This window comes from Augochlora pura, chromosome 6 (genome assembly GCF_028453695.1).
Source record: "Augochlora pura isolate Apur16 chromosome 6, APUR_v2.2.1, whole genome shotgun sequence".
Taxonomy (NCBI): Eukaryota; Metazoa; Arthropoda; class Insecta; order Hymenoptera; family Halictidae; genus Augochlora; species Augochlora pura.
In genome coordinates, this window is record NC_135777.1 from 288190 (window position 1) to 307919 (window position 19730).

The 19730-nt window shown below is 43.7% G+C and overlaps 1 protein-coding gene across 1 annotated transcript in view; it reads left to right on the forward strand.

The window, feature by feature from the left end:
* The window catches only part of LOC144470895 (CUGBP Elav-like family member 3), a 234202-nt gene that overhangs the window by 82566 nt on the left and 131906 nt on the right, over positions 1–19730 (forward strand). The window lies entirely within an intron of this gene.

Below are 19730 nucleotides of genomic sequence, written 5' to 3' on the forward strand. Positions count from 1 at the left end.
CTGCGTGCACACCCTTGTTCTCCGGTAACGCTGGAATTTCGTGCTCATTTCTTTTTCACAAAAGGGGCCAGAGAGAAACCATCTCGTAACATATACGAATCGACTTCCTGCCTGCGATGATACCGTGGAAACGACGAAAATTGCGATCTAGGCTACACGCTCGTGATTAACCCCTTCCGACGAATTAAACCTACTCGAAATTAACCCCGCGCCCCGTCTAATTTTCATCACGGCGATTGGAACTGGAGTAGTTACGCAACGCAAACTCGAAATAAGTTTTTCGGCAACCGAACGGCACGGTTGAAGGAACGAGAGCTGAAAGGTTGCAACATTAACAAAACGACGATCCCACGGTCTTCGTAAATGCTTCTAAAACGCTTACGAACGAACTTTTCGCGGGACAGCCCGATATTAATTTGCAACGACGTCGAGAACAAATGGCGACGGTATCCAACGCTTGGAACGACTCTATCTCTATATAAAAAATAGGCCAAGCTTATGGTTTGATAATTCATTAGGGCATTAGAAAGTTATAATGCTACCGCGTAGCCAGCCGATATTTCTTTGTCCCGTTTATCGAACGGTATCCCCTTCCCGAGATGCTGGCAGGCTCTCTATTACAGAGACATGAATTAATCAGAGAATTTCGGCCGAGACGGTAATTCCAACTGTTTCTGGCGAGCCCGGCCGGGACCAGGTGTTTCCGAAATAAATCGTCGACTTCGTCGAATGTTTTCAAACCAAATGGACCATAGTTCTCCGAAAATTTTCCATCGATCGTAGCCGTAGGGGCTGAAGAGTACAAGCGCCGGCACTGAACGCTGCTTAACTGCCAGAGCAGTGCCAACACGCCCCTTCCTATTATCCGAGCTGCCCCTTGGAAGTCCGTAGCGAGTACTGGCGTTATGTTTCGTTAATCTATCCCCGAAACAACGCAGCTACGGTCTTGGCACTGCTGCCAGCGGAAATCGTTTTAAATGTTATGCCGAGAGATGTGCCGGAGGCTTGGCTGAGTTATGACTTTATGAAGAGGTAGCCGCGTACACGCGGATATAGACGCACTTTTCGCGTGCGTGCGTGCGTCCGAAGTTCGAGCGCACGCTGGGCCGCCGGGCCCAGCCAAATACGAAAAATCGCTTCAATTGCTTGAAAGCGCAGCCCTGCGTGGCTTACCGTTCACGAGCTCCGTGCCCCGAGATATTCGACGTTTCCATGCTGTCCTGCCGAGAGAAAATATTTCGTTCCAGTTGATTTTACAGAATTCGAGCAGCGCACGGAACTCGCCCAGCGATTCGAACAAAAATTAATTTAACCGATGCGGAGAGAAACGATCCGCGGTATTGCTTGTTTTTTCCTCCAACTACGCCTCTGTCGACGTTTCTAATCGATGACGTTCAATTTACTCGTTTTCACATCGTAGCGAGCATTATTATCTTTACGTTTATAAGTGAATACAAAATAATCGAATATTGAGAATTCCGTGTCTAGTCTAAAGGCTAGAATTTGTAAGATAAATTTCAGTTTGGTATGATTTGGTTTCATCGAATTATGCAATACTGTGAATCAAAATTTCACATCGATTTTCTCGAAAACGCTGCTTCGCGTAAATTAAATTCAATTAATTTCAGCTCGAGTGAAGTAATTCTATTTCGCAAGTTCGAAAATGCCTCGCATAATGTAGCACTGTCGACTGCATTTGCAGCAAGTAGAAACGGCTAATAATGGACAGACGCGCCAGTCAAGTACAGCTGTATCGATGCTGTATTCGGAACACATGTTCTAGATGAATTTTCGAATCTGTAATTCTTGAATCGAGCCAACTGTTGCAATTTCATGACGCGAATGATGCAATCGACAATAATATCGGAAATGATAAAAGAATTTTGAAATGTTAATGAATCATTGTTAAACTATTAGAACCATTAAAGAAAGAAATAACGTTCTCTTCAGGTTTCATATCTTGCAATTAATGCAAACAATTCAGCCTTATCCGGAATTAGCAACGTTCTCGATCTGTTGCGAAAAAGCAGCTCCTTTCTTTCTAGAATTTTAATAGGTCACTTACGGCTTGAAATCGCAGCTACTCGTTTTTGCCAGAAACTTTTAAACCGGTCTAATTATCGCTGACGTATCCAAGCCGGCCATTGAAAAATCGTGTTTAGTTCCAACTAAAGATTTCCCGGAGCAGACGTAAATAAGCAATTTCTGTATGCAAATGATTAGGTCTAATCTTTTAGGGTCACGCGTTCACGTGGCCGTATACCGACGAAAAAAAAGGTAGGCACGTAGGTCGCACGAATTGGCAAAAAGCAGGCCAGAAATCACGAAAAGCGCAGTAAATGACACGTGTGTGCCCGATTCACCATTAGGATGTTGATCATTCGCTGATTGACCGTGGCGAGTTGTAATATCCGAATGCACCTGAGACCATAACTTGTGCAAGCAGCGGACCCTTCATAAACAGGGATCGTAAGCCGAACGCTCCCGCTGTGCAAGCAATAACAATGCCTGTGGCTAACCGGCTATACTTAGCCTGTGCTTACTGCGGAAGCGAGCGCTGCACGTGCGCACGCGCTTGTTCACGCTCACGCGAAACTCCGAAAGAAAGTATTGGGTATCCCGCTTCCGGCCTTTATCGCGATGCTTCCCGCGGGCCCCGCTGGCATGCGGAATTTATGGCAGCAGACTCCTTTGACGAATTGGAGAAGCTATTTGATTACGTCGAATACCATTTTTCTCGGGGAAACTTAATCTGAAACGCGGCCCCCTCCTCCCTCTTCCCTCCTCCCTCCTCCCTCCTCCCGCCGCGCGCGCGCGCGCGCCGGCGTTCGTCTCGCCACGGACTTCTGTGACTTCTGCGACTTATAATTTTTTACCGTTGTCCTGGAAGTTCTTTCTCCTCCTGTGCCGTGTCAACGAGATTAGGTTCTGCCAGAAATGAGAACCGAGGCTGCAGAAACATATTTTAGGCAGGGTTCGGCAATTATTATTCGGAAAATTCGATAAAATTTCAGAAACGGACTTTTTTTTATTATATTATCGATATATGTAACGTTAATTAGTTTAAATTGTGCAGGTACATATTAAAAGATAAAATCTATTAAAAGATTATGCAGCAAGCGGATATAATCGCTTCCGTGGTAATGGCGGGGCGAAATGAACAGATACGCGTCCGCTCCTGATGCAAATGGGATAATTTTTGCGTGTAATGTTAAGCATTGTTGCGACTTTCTGTTGCAGTAGGAGGTGCCTCAGCCGTCTGGGCTACACTTTTGTTCTTTATCTTTGTATTATATTTTAATCGTGAGGACGAATATGTGTTAATATCGTCTCTTGTTTCATGACGAGACGTAAGAAAATTCCGGTTGGATTGCAACTTTGCATAAATTATGTTCGAGTAAATGGGAATTCGCGTGCGTCGCCTAGCGGCACGATAAATCTCTACGTACTTAGGTGAAACTAAAGATCGAGACAGGCAGACAGACAAGAATCTTTCTTTTCTCAGGGAAAGATAGGCGGCTTAGCGCAAGGGCACACTTTATCGAAATTGAAAGCATTACGCTTATCTCCCTTCCCTTATTCAACGACAGCCTCCAGTTATTTGTTCCTCTACTTATATATATATATATATATATTCCCGTCTCCTTTTTTCCGCGCAGAAATCTCGAAACGTCTCCCCACGATAAAGCCTTCCAGATTTAATTCCTGTTTATTTGCTTTACTCGTAAGCTGAACCTCCGCCATCGCTGCAGTGTTGGTCTAGCCGACCCCACCATTAACAGATCGCCAGATGTTATTGCTGTTCATTGGCGTTTGCCTAGCGACAAGAAAATTCTTACGTAAAACTCGATTCGAAAGATCGTTATTTCGTTTCTGCGAAATGAAAATCTTGCAACAAGATATTGATGCTTCTTGCAAAGCTAATTTGTTACTTTTAATCATTTTGACAAGCTGAAGATGGTGTAACAATATGCAATCATTTAATGATCCGTAGAAGATTCCTATGGTAAAAAGGGAGAAAAATTTGATATACCGGACTATGAATAATGTGTGTAACACATTGCGTGCGATATTCGATTTGATTTCAAGATTCCAATTTTTGGAATCCGATTAAATCTTCGCTACAAACTGCGGATTGCATAGTTTCAATTTGTGAACTCTGATTAAATATTTACTATAGATTGCAGTTATTCATGCTAGCATGAGTCTGTGTGGTTGAATGTACTGCAACTGCAATTAAACGAAAACTAGTTCATCCAACCACGTGTTCCAAAGAACAAAACCTCTGATGAATTGCATACAGTCGTTGCTACTAACGATGCATGGAATAAATCAATTAGACCAAAACAGCTACTTTTATCGGGATGCTTGGAAAATAATTTCGTTCTTCGTATAAAATTTATAAATCCATAATTAGCCTGCATGGAGGAGCCAAATATTATTTCATTTCTTTCTTTAATAATTTCAGTACATTGAAAATACTTGGCTTGTTTGAATCTGTTGACTGTTTTAAGTCAAATATTGTCACGAGCGTATATAATATTGCATTTTTACCTCAATATTGTATTTCTATCTCATATTATTGTAAAACTTTACTTTTTTAGATTTGGATCATTATATACGCTACCTAAGAATAAAATAAAATGAATCGTCGACTAGACGAAATAATAGACGAAATAATAGACGAAATAATTAATAGACGAAATAAAAAGGAGCGGAATACGTTCCGGTGAGTGATCGTGGCTCGTCCGAAGCCCGGCGATCGCAAAGTTTTGGCAACGGGGAAAAAATCAATTAATCCGATTCGCGGCGTATTCGAGCAGCTTCGTGCGCTTCCGTGTTGAAATTAGGAGCGAGTTTGAGTAGGGTGAAGGCTCGGACGACACGATAAAGCACGGTGAAATTCAGAAGGACGGATCGCGCGCGACTGACAAATTGGCGAGCCGATTTATGAGGGTGTAATTGGCGTTGGAGCGGCACGGCAAAGAAAACGGGGGCTGAACTCCGTCGGCCGTTCACCGTCGAACGACTATGCGACTATGCGACTATGCGACCGTGCGACTATGCGTTTCGAGTTCGCGCGAGATTTGCATAAGGGAGGCGATACTCGCGCGCGTAAAGCCCGGCCCCGACGCTCTCGGTACGAAAAACCGTAAAAAGCTCTCTCCGGCTCTGGAATACGCTCGCGAAGGAGAGAGCTGAGCAGCTCGGCAGCTCGACGGGCATTGTTTGCATTCTTCCCTAACGAAGTTTTTGCAACTTCTGCGTGCACCTGTGCCACCCTCCAGAGTCCAATGAAATTTCCGCGATTTCTCCGGTTCCTGACCGTTCGCTATTCGTAATTCATTAAACACGCCTGGCCGGTGGGACGGGGACCCGTCGGCTTTCATTGGCTGCCGGCCTGATTGTACCCTTTACTTCGATAACATTTATCTTCGACCGTTTTCTTCTCGCCGGTAATTCCTCGGCGGGTTGCTCGCAAAAGAGGGGGTTCTCCCGCCGGGAGAACAGAGGCGGGGAGAGAGAGAGAAAGAAAGGGAGAGAGAGAGAGAGAGAGAGAGCGAGAGCGAGAGAATCATCTGCATCGACCGTTCCATCTCTCCGAACAGCGTGGCGTTATTTTAATTCCCGTCTTATCTGCTGATTTTCTCTGCCACCGTTTTTCCTCGAGGGTTCTCGAGAACTAACAAAGTGGAGCGCGATCGAAAGGGAACCGGAGTTTAAAACGGGCGGGGTGGACGAGGACGAGCGGGGGAGGGAGGAGGAGAAAAAGAAACGACGAGAGCGACGTTCGTCGCGCGATATAATTACTGTTTGAACTGGCTATAGGCGAGACGGGATCACGGCCGTTAAACAATTACCGGGGAGAAAGTTTCTCGCGGTTACGCGTCGCGAAGTACAAGACACGAAGACGGAAAAATGCGGAAGAACAAAAAGAAGCCCGGAGCGGGCTAAGGAGGGATGGAATGAAAATGGTAGGGGACTGGAAGCAAAGGAGGGAGTCACTCCGGAGGAAGCAAGCCGAGTGACGACGCCTCAGTGACCGAGCTTACTCTCCCTTGTGCTTTCGTTCGCAAGCGCAGGCTTGCGAGTCCTGGTTTTCCCTCTATATACATACGCCTCTCTCTCTTCCTCTCCCTCCCTCCCTCCCTCTCCGTCTTTCTATCCACACGTACACATACATATGTATGTGTATCTATATACATACACACCCCGTCTACCCCTCGTCCCTCTTTTATCTCCCGTTTGCGCATAAAGCCGCCCATTTCTACCCTCGTGGGTGCCGCGTGGACCTACCGCGCCGACTTCCGAGATACGCTCCTGAAAATAAGCCAATCGCAGTTACACGCGCCTTTCGTGCCGGCTCTCTGCTTTGTTCTCACTCTTTCCTTCGCTCTCGGCTCGCGACGCTGTATCGGGTCCCGCGATGCTCGTGCCACCGGAAATTAAGAGTGATTCCTGAGCGTCCGTTCGCGTTTTAAAAGATCCGCTAAGTTATCGGCGTCGGCGCCGGTTTCTCCTCGCGTGGCCGCCTCAATTATCAACCAAACGATCGAGAAGTGAAGAATTTCGGGACCGTGCCTCTCTCTCTCTCTCTATTTCTCTGTTTCTCTCTGGAACGGAAACGCGCGTCGCCGTTTCGTTTCGTTTCGTTTCCTCTCGTCCATGCTGTTGTAATTTTCGAAAGTCGCGGCGGCAAGTGTTTGTGTGCGGTATCGAAGTGAACCGGTGTCGCACAGAGTGCTCTTGCGCAGTGGTGAGCCAGTGTTTCAGCCGCTGCGATAGAAGTCGTTCGATTCTGCGAATGATCTCTAGGAACGCCGATCACCGTAAACTGAATTCCACGGGAATTCCCGAACGAGCTGACTTCACACGATCCGAAAGTTTTCAAGCGTTGCTGCGGCTTCATCTTCTTCGTTCGACGCTGCTGATCGGATTTCACGTCCACGATACCGCAACATGGTTGATTTTATAAGCTACCCGGAGATCGCCTACCTCTACGATGAATTCATGATGGTACGAACGATTGTTTTTCGATTTTTCAATAATAAATGAGTCGCGCGCGCGCCGCTCGGAGCTGCGCTGCAGCAGAGCCGTTCCGCGTTATGGATATAGATCGGGCCTCTGCGACGCGCAGCTTTCGGTTTTATTATATGTACAGCTAGTACGTCATTATTAATGATCAGGAAATTACTATGGCCGCTAATTATTCACAACGCCACGGTGTAACAGCTGCAAGTCGTTGCCTTCTATGGCGCATTCGAAGCCCATTAATCCTTGGAGGGTGCGAAGGTATTCTCGTGCTAATGTGAAACTATCGGGCAGATATATTGCCCGACTACGCTACACGCTGTACCAACATATCTATTAATATATTTGGCAATTTCTTACGCTATATAGTACTGTCACTCCGTTTACCTATTACTGCGAATATTTCTCTTGGAACCTGTTCGTTGTCGGGATGTTGCTTCGCGTACTCGCAACATGGGGAACATCTTGTATTCTAAGCGTACGCGGTTTACGCTGTTTGCTTCCCGTTTCTATCAGTCTTCCTTTAATATCTACCTTTCGAAATTACATGCTCTACGAAATACGATATTTTAGCTATCCGTATATCCGTAATGGAAACAGTAAAGGTCCTCCTCGTTCTTAGCCAGTTAGTTGTTTTCTCATGCATGAAAAGTGGTTACAATTTCTTGTCCAAATTGTAGGTTTACTGACAAATAAAACGTATTCGTAAATTTTTAAGTGTCTTGGGTATTTCTATGCATCAAATACTAAAATAAAAGAATAAAATGCTACTTGTATCGTAGAAAGAGGTTTACGAAATCCTGTATAATGCTTGTTTTAATTCGAATCTACAGTCATTGGATTGCAACAATACCAAATTCACCGATCCAAATATTCGAGTCCTTCAAATACTAAATACTGTGAGCAGAAGTATACCGCATTGTATTCTGCAAAGTACGGGTCAGCTTCTAATTTTCTCCGTTTATTTTACGATGACTGCAGTGCTCAAGCGTGCCCCACCATCTTTAGATTAACCTAAATATTTCATTTTGCGATCTAGCCAAATGAAAAACTTAGCAGCAACTCGTGTTGCTTAAAATAGAAGACCTGCAAAGCGTCACTTATTAATCATTCCAAAGTCAGTTTTTACCTTTTATTTCTTGATAAAATCTCAACAATAATGAAATAGACATAGTCGATCCTCCTACAACACGATGGAAATATAAATATAACATAAAATAGGAATCTATAGAGTTAATTTGAAGTGTTTCGAATAATATCATATTGTTATATATACCGAATAAGACAAATTCAATATTAAACGTAGTAAAAGATAATTATGCTCGAAAGCGAAGCAAAAGCACGGCAGTTAATTATCGCACCGTAACCGGCACCACTAACCTATCGAAACCGTGTTTCCAAAGTACCGTGTCATAGAAGGGTCGGCTGTACCACGATCGATTTTCAGAAAGAGGCTCCTATAATAATATACGTCGAATCCCAGCATTCCCGTGCTCCCGGGTTAATGAAACTATACGAAGACACGGCAGTGTCGGCATTCGAAGCACATAAAGAAGCAATTACGGTGCTGTCAAAAGTCAAGTTCTCCGGTGGGCCATCGGTTTTACATTAAAGCCGACGCGCGCTTGCCTTCTTTTCCCGCTGTGCATACGGATCACTTATAATTCCATTATCATAACTCGACGTCTACTTCATCTTGAATACAATTACCCGGTAAAATAACACTCGACGTCGCTCTTCATCTCCGAAGATGTCCGAGGGACACTTTGGCTCGACTTTTTTTCGCCGGGCGCGCAAGACCGCTGTAACCTATGGGGTAATTAATCATTCGTAGGACGGCGGAGTAAAAGATTCACGTACGCCTCCGGGGTAAAGCCGGACTGTCGCTCATGCCTCCGCGGGATCGAGCAGGATGAGGTAAAGGGAAAGGTAAGGGATAGGTATAGGCAGGGTGAACCCTCGCCACAAAGTGGAACTACTTTACGGGAATATCACTTTGATCCGTCGCTTAATGAACGATGGACCGCGCTCGGTAAGAGTACCCAGACTGAATTTAATTAGGGCTCTCAACTTCCCGGGTCGAGAGCATGACGGGATGCCGTACAGAATGTGTGCACGGGGGGAATGGGAAGAGAAATAGAGAGACAGAGCCGGGGCACATGATAAAAGCTCGGATGAAGCACGGGATGCGTAGACTAGAAAGCGAAGGCCTTTCCCTTTGAGATTGCGGCAGCATATTCGTCGCAACGATGACGATACCGACTGTTCTGCATATCATGGAACAAGGCAATGCTAATTGACTCCTGTGTCAAGTCATTCCTGGCCTGACCTTGGCGCAGAGACTGAGAGCACAGCAATAAGCCTTTGCTTCCGGCGTTACATGGAACTCTAGTTCCCCGGCTGTCAACCTGGATCCTTCCTCGGCTATTGAAGGCAGGCATAAGGAGGCAACTTTTCCCATGTTTCATATTATTGGACCGTGCATGCGAAGTCGAACACAATTATTATGCTAATTTTTTTTAAATTTTGTAAGAAACTACGTTACTGGTTCAATTTTTCTATACGCGAAACACAGAATCGCGGTGCTAAATCTGTTACATAGTCAGTGAATATTGTTCAATTACTTTGATTAAAAACATGCGTGACTGGTAAATGAATATTTTGATGAATTACTTCAACGACTCAGAACACTCGACATTTGTTAAGACTGTTTTCGCAGTCGATGCAATTCTGGTATTAGAAGCAAGCGAAACATCGGTGAAAAGTTGAATATCGAATCTGTTTCGGCATAGCAGCGGAAAGGTTAGAGTTTCAAAGCTCTCCAAGTTAAAAAGTGCAGAATATTTCCTTTTCTACTTGAACCTGTTCATTATGACTCTTAATAAGTCATAACTAGGGCTCTTACTGCTGCTGGGATTTCCAGATATTGGCATCTTCAATATCCGAGTACTCGGATAGCCACTCGGTTCAAACGTCGGCATCCGGGTACTCACTTTTACTTAATACTGTCGCACACCATTCGTTACGGTTTTTAAAAACTGATTCGCGTTATGCGATTATTATTAATGTCTATATAATATATTATTATCGGCTATATATTTCAGCTATACCCCCGAAAAGTTGCTTCAAAAAATCATAAAAAAATCCCAAGCCGTTTTACAGTAATGTGGCTCCCGGGGTCGTAAAGTAGACACTTTCAGCTTCAATTTAAGCTACATGAAGTCCACATTGCTCCACGGGAAAGTTTTTGAAAACGCGCCCAAATTTCAAAAAAGAGCCCCAGACTGCCTAATTGCCCCGAAAAGTTGCTTCAAAAAATCATAAAAAAATCCCAAGCCATTTTACGGTAATGTGGCTTCCGGGGTCCTAAAGTAGACACTTTCAGCTTCAATTTAAGCTACCTGAAGTCCAAATTGCTCCACGGGAAAGTTTTTGAAAACGCGCCCAAATTTCAAAAAAGAGCCCCAGACTGCCTAATTGCCCCGAAAAGTTGCTTCAAAAAATCATAAAAAAATCCCAAGCCATTTTACGGTAATGTGGCTTCCGGGGTCCTAAAGTAGACACTTTCAGCTTCAATTTAAGCTACCTGAAGTCCACATTGCTCCACGGGAAAGTTTTTGAAAACGCGCCCAAATTTCAAAAAAGAGCCCCAGACTGCCTAATTGCCCCGAAAAGTTGCTTCAAAAAATCATAAAAAAATCCCAGGCCATTTTACAGTCATGTGGCTTCCGGGGTCGTAAAGTAGACACTTTCAGCTTCAATTTAAGCTACCTGAAGTCCACATTGCTCCACGGGAAAGTTTTTGAAAACGCACCCAAATTTCAAAAAAGAGCCCCAGACTGCCTAATTGCCCCGAAAAGTTGCTTTAAAAAATCATAAAAAAATGCCAGGCCATTTTACAGTCATGTGGCTTCCGGGGTCGTAAAGTAGACACTTTCAGCTTCAATTTAATCTACCTGAAGTCCAAATTGCTCCACGGGAAAGTTTTTGAAAATGCGTCCAAAGTTGAAAAATGTATAATAAGCTATAAACTAAAGCATTAAAAAGTTGATACGTAGGAACTATTGCAAACAAATCGATTGAATGGTGAAACAAACGAGAAGTCGAAGATTTCAACAATATTAGAGATCGAAATGTGTGCAAATTCGTTGATATACTTTACGCTGCGATTGCGGAATTTTCTTCGGTGTATAACTCCTAGTATGACTAGGAGTACTATCTAGGGGGACTGCATAAAAAACGATGTTTCACATGCATCGATCTAATAATTCCATTGTCTCGTCCAGTAATTGGAAAGAGCGAGCTGAAATATAGACTGTCGCTTGTTCGGGAAAATTGAAAATTTGCGCGTCGTCGGTGGTGCAGAATTCCTACTGACCTGATCAGGTACGGCAATTTGCAGAGTTTTGATTCTGTCGGTGACTCCACGCTCTGACCGTCGCGTCGCGGCCCTGGTGCGCTTTAACTCGGAATGAACCATTCCCTCGGGGAAGCAAAACTCGATTCGAACGATTCGTACTTGGAGGGTTTGATAATGGTGACGTCAAAGTGCTTTTATCTTCAATGACATCGGGAACGGATGTAGGAAGAGGATGTACAGTTTACTCGGAATTTCACGCGTACAGTCGATTACACCTCGGTCCGTTTAGGCTCGGAAATTATTTCGAAATAATATAGAAATTTTACGTATTTCTGCATTTAGATTACAATACTAATAGTTGACAATATTTTCAACTCATTCAAATAACGAACAAGGACCATTTATTTATACTTAATTTCAGTACCTTGCAATCGTTTTGAAAATTTTTTAGATATTTTTGAGATTGCAACAACTCTAATACGTTAATGCAAAAATAAAGTAAAGTTTGCTCAGGAGGGTAGAGTGATCATCATCTTTTCATCGATTAGGATCTTCGATGAATGTTTTATTGATGCCGCATTGTCCACCCATGGACTAGTGACACAGATAGTGTCGTAGGAGGTAGATTATCGTTCGCAATAGCTTGGACTTAATAAATATGCTTTCAGAAATAATCGAGCTTATCGCGAAACGTGCTGGGCTGTTCTTGTTTATCTATCGAGGATATTGTTGCAATTTCTGTTATTGGACGCGGCAGTGGCTGGGTGAAGTTTCCACAGAGACAAGAGCGGAAGGAGGGGAAACGGAAATTGAATGCGTTCCTACAGCGTAAAAATAATGTCCCACTTTTAGAAGTTTGATCGGGCGAAGCTCGTTTCTCCCAGGAATCGTGACGGCGTTGGACTACGATTTCTCGAATCGCTCTCAAGGATCGACTTTGCCCGGAGTAGGTGGCATACTTGCGGTCACATGCTAGAACTGCTTGTGGAAATTGAGAAAACTTTATTTGCCCGGCCGTACTTATGGAAAACATCAAGATGCGAAAAATAGGATTTCTCGTGGAACTCCTTGCCGCGGCTAGGATAAACACGAAGCGCGCGCGCGCGCGCTCTGCTCGCAGAGCTAGTCTCTTGAACTGAAACTTATTTCCTGCGCGAGAGGTGTCGAGATCTCGGCTTCGCAGCGACCGAGGAAAATAAAACAGCTCGGGTTGTAACGCGGGAAACTAACCATGATGAAAGTGCAAACGAAGCGGGCAGAATTCTACCTGGAACAATGAAAGTCGTATCAAGATTCCCCTCGAAGCGAACGACTTGCCGCGAAAGTTCTACACAAAGAAAGGAATTCGTAGGAAAATTCTATCGGCGAGCCGAAAACATGCTTGCCTCCCGTCAAAGGGCCGTAACGCGCGCTTTATTTCGAGAACCATGAAATTGTTAGTTTAGAAGAAGCGTTCGATCGAAATCACTCGAGTGTCGGCAAAGTGCTGCAAATAATAAAACGTAGGTAGGTCGGAAGCACTAGCGGGAGTATCTAAAAATAATCGGCAGCGATGTAAACATTCGCGAGGCGCCATCAATCTTTCCAGCTGACTGCTCTTTAAAAGGCAGAAGTGTTAGAAGAAATATCGACGAGGTTTCTTGATGAAATTCCTGTTTTCCCCGGGTCGTCGCCGCGATAGTCGCGTCGTTCCCAGCCTATCCGTTCGCTCCCGTCGAACCGTGCATTAGCCTAAATCATCTCGCAACCGTTTCGAGGCATGCGTATTATCTAAATGTTTATCCGACCGAGACAACCTGGCTAACATCAAGTTTCCCTTAACTTTTCAAAGAGACTAACTCCTGCGTTAGCGATCCTCGTCCGACAAGTTAAAATTATCATCCGGCTCGTGTGTGGCTCGCGATACGAAACGGGCGGGATCCGATCCATTTCCAATTGGGTGCCGCGTAATCGACCGTTTCTTCAAAAGGTACTTAACAATTGCCAATAGTCGACCGACGAATTTTCGTCATTTTCATATTGGGCGAAAAGTCGAGGGAAAGTAACTCGGAACGTGTTAACCTAAACTTTACGATATAAAATTCTTGTATCCGACACACGAGGTCTTCCTGGATGCAAATCGAGGACAATCGTTTCAGGAAGGACCAAGTTCTCGATAAACTCATAGGATTTTCCATCTTTCGTCGTACGGCTGCAGCGATAAAATACTGATTGCAGAAACGAAGCGATGAAAACTCGGGCAACAAAAGCTTCGATAATATCCGCAACGCGTTATAAAATCTGGAGATTATAGTGGTAGTGCTCGAACCATGAAATGGGTCGTGTATAACAATAAATTCGATACGGATCATAAAGTTTTCAGTTCTGGGTGAACTACGTATATCAAGCAGGTAATTTCTTTTTATTCGCGCCCAATCGTTGGCCACTTGCGCCGCGCTTCGATCGTTGGCGAACCGGTTCGGCGGGAACAATAGAAATCGTTCACGAAGAAATGCATTTTTCGGCGCGGCGTTAATCAATTGATAAAATCACGCGATTGGCAAAGTTTTCTCATATGTGCCTAATTTGAATAGAGGTCGACGGGCTGTTTGCATAACGGCCATACAAAGCAGCTAGTCGCCGCGAGGTCGAAAGGATCAATTCGGGAAAAAATATTCCGCTCCGGAGGTTGTGCAGTTTTATCGACTATAGGCTGCGATTCGTTCCTACAAACGCGCGGATCTGCATGATCGGTGGAGAGAAAGGAAGAGAGAGAGAGAGAGAGAGAGAGAGAGATGTTTCTCGACGTCCCAGGACTGATTACTGATATTTCGTTTAGAGAATAAGAACGCTTTGTGTCTCTGACCCATTTTATACGCAGACTAGATATACGGACATGTAAATAAATTGCACGAGGGCCGCAAAGGAACCAGCTTGCGATAGAACGTTTCAGGGTTTCCTATCGCGAGCGTCCGTGTACTCGTTCGCTGGTGATTTACCAGGCCTGTACACACATGCTCGGGTACACACGTACTTTTAGTTAAAAATATCCATGCCAAAGGTGTGTGGGTGTCGAATGATTTTCAGCCGTTACACATCGCGGTATTTGTAGTCGGATCTGGTCCAGAACGACTTCTTGTTCCGTTCGATTATTTCGGAGCTGGTCAGCTTCAACTATTTAAAGCTCAATTACAAATTCTGCAGAAATGGTTCTACCACCATGATTCTTCAAATTCTTTTATAGTTTACAATTTGCGAGAAAGTTCTCCTATATATTATGACACACATTTCATACGTTCATAGTATGTTCACCTTTAAATAAAAGATAGCGAAATGCTCTCCGCTTTTTCATGATGCGCTAAAATGCAAGCGCTATCGAGCAAATTCTTAATCCATTTACTATAACTGCGAGACGTAATTTTTAATAATAATCTTGTAGCAATAATATTATCGGCGACTTGAAAATGGAACGCGTATGGCTTGGTTAGCAATTATACGTTCTCAGTGGTAAGGCCACTTTAACTAAAATTATTCTACCGCACGATTTAATTGCTCGCTAATTTGGCGGAGGTTCATTGAAGGCTGATGAAATCTAACTGCTCTTTGAAACAGTTCAAGTCCAAGAGCGCCCATGATTTTCGAAACTGACATTAAATCTAGATTACTCCGGGGACCGGCATGCCACCGAGAAGTTGGAATAATAAGTAACATATTGATTAATCGCGGCAACATTGTTTCCGGTATTCTGACTGATTTCTAGCGGTTAAGCGGAAACCACAGTGTCCTTGACTACCCGAACTAATTGACTGGATTGTTCACCTCTCACCAACTTCCAACCAACTGCCAAGTATTTCCAAAGACATCGGAGTCCGTTTCCCTCCTTTGCGAGCTGCGCGATAATAGTGACAACCTTAACGCAGTTTCCTAAGATTTCCAATTACTTTCTTCGCAAATTCAGTGCCTTCGATGACTTCAAAACTTGCCATCGTATCAAAGCGATCGAGTTAAAGAAATGAAATTATTGCTTCGAGCAGAATTAAAGCATCTGTAATTTTTCGCCGAGATAGAAGAGTTTCAAGCCCGAGATTGTTCGATGAAATAACATCTCCGTTATCCGTCAGTTTTAACAGAAGTTCTCTAATTGCATACAGAAGGTTGAGTTTCCAGAAAAGTTCTTGCGTAAGTAAGAAGCGAGGTGGAAGTTTCGCCGGGCGATATCGAATTGAGGGTGAGCCTTTAAAAAAAACTGGCTTAAGAACTAAGGACTTAAACATGAGACAGCTAAAGGACGTTCCAACTCCAAAAATTATTCCAAGAGTGTATAAACGTACCCGGCCAGAAGCAGAAGCAGAAAGAGCGCGACGGAGGGACACAGAGGTAGGGCAGAAAAAGGGAGACAGAGCTCGGACCCGCCAAAACTGCTCGGGTTCTAATGTCTTCTTTCAGCGGCTCCAGAAAGTTCCCTCATTTATATCTAGGCGGTGCGGAAAGCGTGCTCAGTTCAGTCGTTTTGGGCACTGAAGACCCCGAAGAGAATTTTGTTCAGTTGCATTCAGCTGGCATTAGCGTGGTGCGCGCAGCGGTAAAAGAGACAGCATTAGAAAAGAACGAAGGGGACGGGGAAAGAAAAACGTACAGATGAGCGGGTCCGGTGGGGAAGGTGGTTAGGAGAACGGGGACGAGGGTGTGGGGGTGTGGGGGGGAGTAGGTACAGGGGGTCTGGATCCTCCTCGTTTCTGTCCCTTTTCGGTTTAAAAGGAAGGCAGAAGTTTGCAACTCCATTCGCGGAAACGTCACGCGGGAGAGAGGGGGACCATAATTCCGACAGAGAAACTATGACGAGCCAACCAAGTTGGCCACCTCTACGAGGTGCCCTCAAAGACTCTTCCGCTAATTTGATGATCCTCCAAAGGCCCGGGCTGCAATCTGCCGCTCGGCGCAGATTCTCTAGACATGGACCCTCGCCGATCTTGTCGTCTTGTTCTGGTCTTGGGAGAAATGGTCTCCGAGGAGGTTACCGTCAAGGTTCTTCACTTTTCCTTTTATTCCCCTCATTCACTTTTTTTTCGCCGCATGCAGGTAAAATGACAGAGCGTGTTAAACCCGTGAGTCGCTTAGGGCCACGGTTTAAAAGGGTCTTCCGCGCGGCCCGGGAGCTCGGAAAAGGTAAGCCCATCGAGATAAGTTGATTCGTTGAATTCCTGGCACGTTCTAAGCGTAAATTTTTGATAATCTTAACTACTAATTACTATTTTCCCACGCTTTTCCCCGGCCACTTTTTCAGTCGCCGCCGCCGCCGCTTCCATTATGCGCGACCGTTACTTACCGACAAGGATCTATGAAATGTATAAACAGCTTCGTTACCAATAATTAAAGAACCGTTGTTCTCGCGGTACCTTGTGCAGCTCCGATTCATTTTTATTCGAATTAATTTAATAAAAATATGTCGTTACAAAAATAGAAAAAATAACCTTCGTCAGCTAAACGATTACTAGTCGTAAAAATAAAATGAAAACGCTGTTGGACTTCGTTTATTTATACGTTGGCTTTGCAGTTTAAAAATCTGCATCTGCTATCGGTGCAAATATATCCACGGTGCGATTATAACAGACGTATTATTTCTGCCCACATTTTCAAAATATTTTCTAATTTCCCCGGAGAGTTGCAAATGCAGAAAAATATCCACGGTCTCGAGAAGAACGTCGAGAATTTTAACAAATTTCCGGATGGCGTAACGCTTCTATCGCGACGGAAATATCGGCGGGTCCCATTACTTAGGGAATCTCGCATCGTTAAATTCCATCTCGTTTCGTCCACTTTGCAGATTTCGTTTCACATAAGGAAAGATGAAAAAAGAGGTCGGTCGTCTCCCGGTGGCTGCCTACCTAGGGGAACGGTACAGTCTCACATATCGGATATCTCCTGCTAGCTGCTTAATTCCGCCAGCAATTCGTTTGGGTCTCGTGCTATCGGGATTACGGAAGGTCTGACGAGTTTCTGGAGTAGGACCGCAGTACAGGTCGCCGTAACAGAATCCGGATCCTAACAGGTTCCAGAGAAGGAGGGTGGAAAAGAGAAGGCAAAGAGACGGCGGACACAGAGACTGGAAGAGGAGCTGGGTCAGCGTCACCGGAGTGTATAATTGGCCTGATTGTCGGGTTCTAATTTGGTTCTCCTTCTGCCTTCTGCCTTCTGTCAGGAAGGGACGTGTCCAGCCTGCTGCCACTGGCATAGAAAGGTCCAGAAAATGAGAGCAACACGATCTTCTCCTACTGATCTGTTCGTTATTTGTAATGTCCCCTAACCCGCCCTTGGTTAACTTCTTCCGGCTGAAACTTTTCTCGATGGCGGAGCTATTGTCCGAGAGACAACATTTCGCAGGTGATTTAGAGTCTTAGCATCTCGCATCGTACAGCCGGCTACTCTCATTCGTCGATTCTTTTGCCTTCGGATTTTTCTCGGACGTAATTACATTTTATTTTTTATCGTCTTTATTTTTTAATAAAAAATTAATTACCTATTTTATTCAAATGAAAGGGCAACAACAATTTATGACAATTATTGTCGATTATAGATAAGCGCACAGATGGAAGGATGCAATGTTCAAATTCAATTTTGTTTGTAACTGTGGTGGATACGAAGAAGTCTTATTTAATAGAGCTCTGTTTTACTCATGAATATGTATGTCATGGCTACACAATAGACATTAAGGTCACAAAGAGATACCGAAGATTTTTTAAAATGACACTTTCTGGTGAATAATGGAAATAAACATGCAAATCAAGAGACTGGGGAGTTGGTGGAATTATTTCAATAAAGATCATGTTTATGCATTTTCATCAATTCTTTGCTGGAATAAGAATTTAACGAACGGAACGTTATTACTCAGGAAATTCTTCTCACTGTACGTAATTTGCATATATTCTTTATGAATATGTTTAAGCTGATACGGAGTACACCATATTACATTTAGTAGCCGTTAGCTTCTAGAAAGTTAGTTTCCGGTACCCAGAAGGAATGAGTCTCGAGTGGCACATTACGAGACAACTTAATGTTTCTTTGGAGTGTTAGGTTTGTCACAACTTCGCGTGTTATGAAGAGTTTCGTCCACATGTGGATCATGCTGCGACGTAAAATATGCTTATCCATTATTTTATATACTCGCTGAATTATGCTGGCCAATGATTCGTACAGAGTAATATTAGAAAACGATTAAGCAAAAATTCAATAAATGATATTTTAAAGTATAAGGTTTCGAAAAACAATGTTTCCAAAATTGTGCCGATATTTGATAAAATACTCGAACGTAACACGCAATTTTCCTCTCGAGTCTTTCATAGTTTTCTATTAATAAGATAAACAAGAGAGAGAGAGAGAGAGAGAGAGAGAGAACAGAACCAAATTGAAATGACCGAGAAGAAAAGTTGAGTAGAACAAGTTCATATTTAAGCGAAAAGTAATATATTTGAATAATGTTTTGCTTTTATTTCGGTCGTGATTTGGTGGGAGACAATACGGCACAAAAATCTACGAATGTTAGAGAAGAATGGCAACGGTGGAAGAGACAGTCGACGTGCACCAGAAGACGAATTATCCTAATAAAACAACTGCGTAGAGGTGTAATGTGTGGTTTTTATAAATGTTTCGCTTGTCCCCTCTTCGTTGTACTTTTTGGCTTGGCACCAATTGCGGTGTACTGTATCGCGGAACAGCGATTTCATATCAGTATATTTACGAGCTACGATTTTAACGCCAGCAAATATAAATGTGACTGGTCGGTTTGTTTTGAAGATTTAAATTGTGCAACATTTACAACGCTTTCTTTCGGCCGGTTGCTCGCGAGATCTGCAAATGACACACGCGCATGCCACCTTATCACGAGTGTAAAACATTTTTCGCTGACCCCGCTGAAAAGGATATAAAATATTCTCTTCGTGCGCCCTTTTTTAAATGCGTACCAGACCGCAAACTATTTCTCGCATTTCGAAATATTCAAATTTTTACGTAATTAAATCCGATTCGTGCATTCACCGAACAGCGGGCGATCATTTTCATGATACATACGATTGTTTTATCCAGTTTTTAAGCACTATGAATTTCTTTCTCGAAATAATTATTCAAAACGTCAAGGTAATTCCATTTTCTGGAACCGAAAGGTACTTTTCATATTTTTTATGCTTTTATACTATAAAATTACTAGCATCCATTGCGAGAACTATATTCTCCTATTTCTTTATCTCAAAATTTTACCTCACGTTCTCGACACATGCGATTCGCTGTAGCATAATATTAGATTCTATGTCAAAGGAAATGACGGCGTGTCTGACCGGGCGAGCTCATACTACTTATCGCTGGTCTT